Source organism: Nicotiana tabacum, chromosome 9 (assembly GCF_000715075.1).
Source record: "Nicotiana tabacum cultivar K326 chromosome 9, ASM71507v2, whole genome shotgun sequence".
Classification (NCBI taxonomy): domain Eukaryota; kingdom Viridiplantae; phylum Streptophyta; class Magnoliopsida; order Solanales; family Solanaceae; genus Nicotiana; species Nicotiana tabacum.
In genome coordinates this window covers 103,888,002-103,892,696 of record NC_134088.1, presented here as the reverse complement: position 1 = coordinate 103,892,696, position 4,695 = coordinate 103,888,002, and the positions used below count along the sequence as shown (strand labels likewise).

The following is a 4,695-nucleotide window of genomic DNA, read 5'->3' as shown; positions in this document are numbered from 1 at the left end:
ATCAAATAATTAAGTTTATGTAAATAAGGGTTAATCATAACTAACAATAATATCCTTAGATATGGTTTTTAAAGAAGCAATAGATATCGTGTGGGTCTGGTAGGACAGTGGCAACAACATATAATAAATGTTCTAGAAATCAGGAGCAACAATGTACCGTTCAATAATAATGAACAACAATAAATGTCATTTAAGTAAATAAGAGGAATGATTTACTCAATAAAGGATGGAATAAGTGGATGTTCCTCCTCACAACGGTGAATGATAGACAATCTCTTGAATATTTGAATTATTCTCGGATCGACTGGAGAAGTATGAATGAGAATCTCAGTGAAAAGGTGATATTTGTATCTTAGCAATTGAGATCTAATATTCTTTCTCAAGTCAAAGTGTGTGCTTTTACAAATGAGTTTCACATGCCTCTATAGTACAAGTGCAGAGAATATCCACTAGAATATTCTCTTTAATATCCTATCTTGAAAACTAGCTGTTATAGCCCTGTCAACGTTACTCGACCTCGACCCTTGTTGACACCACAACTACGGCTCTCGTTGACTCTTCGACCACAAACTTTGATGCTTCTTGGGCCATCTCGACAAATGACGACTTGGGGACTCTTCCCTCAGTTTTATCTTGGGTTAAATATTCTAAAGATAGATTTTGACCTATACAGTTAGTCCCTTCGCTTATTAAGATCGGCTTCAGGCGGGTTCGATGAGCGAATTTTGTTCGTTGTGGCCGAAACAATAGAGCGAGTGTGCAGGTCGTGGTGGTTTCAGGGATGCAACACGAGGACTCCCCAGGGGGTAACCCATCATAGTACTACTCTCGCCCAGGTACGTTTAACTTCGAAGTTCTGATGGGATCCGATGCATTAGTACTAGTATGATCGCATCAAATAATTAAATTTATGTAAATAAGGGTTAATCTCACCTAATAATAATATCCTTAGATGTGTTTTTTAAAAGAAGCAATAGATATCGTGTGGGTCTGGTAGGACAGTGACAACAACATATAATAAATATTCTAGAAATTATGAGCAACAATATAGCATTCAATAATAATGAACAACAATAAATGGTATTTAAGTAAATAGGAGGAATGATTTACCCAATAAAGGATGAAATAAGTGGATATTCCTCCTGACAATGGTGAATGATAGACAATCCCTTGAATATTCGAATTATTCTTGGATCAGGTAGAAAAGTATGAATGTGAATCTCACTGAAAAGGTGATGGTTGTATCTTAGCAAATGAGATATGATATTCTTTCTCAAGTCAAAGTGTGTGCTTTTACAAATAAGTTTTACATGTCTCTATCATTGTCCTTTTTTTCTATTTATATGGGACATGTTTCTAAGAAACCCTAATGGTACAAGTGTAAAGAATATCCACTAGAATATCCTCTTTAATATCCTATCTTGAAAACTAGTTGTTACAGCTTTGTCAACGGTACTCGACCTCGACCTCGACCTTGTTGACACCTCGACAATGGCTCTCGTTGACTCTTCGACCACAGACTTTGCTGCTTCTTAGGCCATCTCGACCAATGACTACTTGGGATCTCTTCCCTCGGTGTTATCTTGGCTTAAATATTCTAAAGACAGATTTTAACCCATACAAGTCACCATTTGAATAGACAGGGAATGACTTTATGTAAAGTTCATGTGTTTTGTTTATGGATAAGCCATTTTTTTATTTATGAAAAAAAATATAGAAACAAAGGTAAAAACAAGGTCAATCTAATTTTATTAAACATACAATTTTCCATAATCTAATATTGTTGAGTCCCACATCAGTGGGAGGTGAATTACCAGGACTTCTTTTATAGTTTTGAACAACTCTCACCTTACAAACTAGGTTTTGGGGCCAAGTTAGACTCAAGGTCCATTTATCATGATATCAGTGTCAGGACCGTCCCACTTTATTGTTACCGATGTTGAGCCCCTAGGCTAGGGGGTGTTGATATAACGACCCGGCCGGTCATTTTGAGAGTTAGAGCCCTGAATCCCTATTAACTTTTTCATATCTATTTCTGCTATTGTGACTTGTCGGGATAATTAATTTTGAGTTTTTGAGTGTTTTGAGACACTTAGTCCCTAAATGAGAGCTTAAGTTTTAGAATTTGGACCGTAGTCGGAAATATGTGAAGACGGATCTGGAATGGAACCCCGTCGACTCGGTTAGCTCCGTTGAGTAATTTTGAGCTTAGGAGCGCATCCAGAATGTGTTTTAGAGGTCTGTAGTAGATTTAGGCTCGAATTGGCGAAAGTTAGATTTTCAGCGATTTCGGCCGATAGTGGGAATTTTGATATCGAGCTCGGAATGGATTTTCGAAAGTGGTTGTAGGTTCATAGTGTAAAATTTGAGGTAATTCGGACTAGTTTTGACGTGGTTCGGTGTCGTTTGTAGAATTTTCCGTGCTTAATTCATGATTTTTGGTGTTGTTCGATGTGGTTTGAAGGCTCGACTAAGTTCGTATGGTGTTATAGGATTGGTTGGTAGGTTTTGTTGATGTCCCGGGGACCTCGGGTCTGTTTCGGATGCTTAATGGAATGAAATTGGACTTAAGAAAATCTGGTGCTTTTGCTGGTTTTGCTGTAATCACACTTGCGCAAGGCTGCCCGCAGGTGCGAGTAAATTGGCGCAGAAGCGGGAAAATGGAGGAGTGCCAGAGGTCGCAGGTGCGAGGTGATTTCCGCATCAGTGGGCACCGCTGATGCGTTAGGGGTCTTCGCAGGTGCGAAGGCAGGGGGCAAGTGAATTGCGCAGATGCGCACAATTTTCGCACTAGCGCACCCGCAGGTGCAAGCCTAGGTTCCGCATGTGCGGAAATACCTGGGCAGTGGTTAAAACCGAAGGGCTTCGTGATTTTTGTCATTTTTGACTTTGCAAACTCGGTTTAGGGCAATTTTTGAGAGTATTTTCGAGGCATTTCTTGAGGTAAGTCCCTTGTGCTTATTTTTGATCAATAATCTTGCTTTGTCATATATTTTCCCACCTAGTTAGTCTGTATTTAAGGTGAAAATTGAAAGTTAGAGGCTAGGGATTTGGAAGTTTGATTTGTGGATTTGGAGGACATTTGGTATCGAAATTTAGTAATTTTGGTATGGTTAGACTCATGGGGGGAATGGGCGTTCCTATTTTGTAACGTTTACCTGATTCCGAGACGTGGGCCCCACGGGCAATTTTTGAGTTAATTTCGGGATTTTTGTTAAAGTGTTGATTTCATTAATTAGATGAGTCTATTATTGTTGTATTTATGATATTAATTGCTTTTAGCTAGATTTGGGCCATTCGAAGCCGGATATTCATGGGAAAGGCATAGTGACCGATTGATTGAGCTTGGTTCGAGGTAAGTGGTTTGCCTAACTTTGGGGTGGGTGGGGGGAAGGGGAATCCCCTTAAGATTTGGAATTATTGTGATATGTGAGCGTCGTATACGTGAGGTTTCGAGTACGTATACGGGTTAGTTATGGTAAAACCTGATTTTCTTACTGAGCAGCAACATGTTTGCCGGTTATCTTGAGTTATACCATTTTTAATGAGTACTAATTTATTTTCATTCTTAATTGAGTTATTCCAATTTGTGTAGCTATCATGTTTAGTCTAATACAAAATGTCTACGTGTCTTAATTGTTTATGAGAATTATGTGCAACATGCTTAGTGAATTTTCTGCTTCTTACCTAACTAGTACTTAGTCTAAATTGAAAGGATTTTGTGATGTAGTTGTATTTCTATCATTCGCGCTGCATATTTACTTTGGGACTACGAAACGGTATTCCGGGAGATCCCCCTGTACTGCATATTTACTTTGGGACTATGAGACGGTATTCCGGGAGATCCCCCTGTCTTGCATATTTACTTTGGGACTACAAAACGATATTCTGGGAAATCCCCCTGCATATTTACTTTGGGACTACGGAACGGTATTCCGGGAGATCCTCCTACACATTTATGGTTGGGACTACGAGACGGTATCTCGGGAGACCCCGTATTGTGTTTTCTGTGTACTAAGCTGTTACCTTCTATGATTTTATTGTTGTTAAATTTCAACATTTATTTTATTGCGGTATTACACTCTATATTATTTTATTATATATTTACCAATAGGGCCTTGACCTGACCTCGTCACTAGTCGATTGAGGTTAGGCATGGCACTTACTAAGTACCAATTCTGGTATACTCATGCTACTCTGTGCACATGTTTTTTGTGTGCAGATCCAGGTGTAGCTTATCAGCCGCACTATCAGTAAGTCGGGACAACTTTGGATACTTCAAGGTATATCTGTCGCGTTTGCAAACCTTGGAGTCCCCTTCTACTCTTTCTCATGTCCATTATCTTTTGTATTTTTCCTTGTTAGACTCTAATGTATAGAGACACTAGATTTTTCTTTCTATAATTTGTGATTCACGATGTTCTAGGTTTTGGGATTTGTTGTGTATTTATGAATAGTTGGTTAAATTTATATTTTTATTTCATTATTCTGCAAAATGTTAGGCCTACCTAGTTGTAGAGACTAAGTATCGTCACGACGTCACACAGAGGGGCAATTGGGTCGTGACAAGTTGGTATCAGAGCTCTAGGTTAGTAGGTATCGTGAATTACAAACCGGTTTATTATAGTCTCGCGGATCGGTACAGAGACCTCTGTACTTATCTTCGAGAGGCTATGGAACTGTTAGGAAAAATTT

At 38.9% G+C, this 4,695-nt stretch overlaps 1 non-coding gene across 1 annotated transcript; it reads right to left on the bottom strand.

Annotated features, from left to right (window-relative positions):
- Positions 1-778: 778 nt before the first annotated feature.
- LOC142164506 (5S ribosomal RNA) lies at positions 779-897 on the bottom strand. The gene has a single exon (XR_012695272.1). It is a non-coding gene; the product is annotated as a 5S ribosomal RNA (ribosomal RNA).
- Positions 898-4,695: the final 3,798 nt, after the last annotated feature.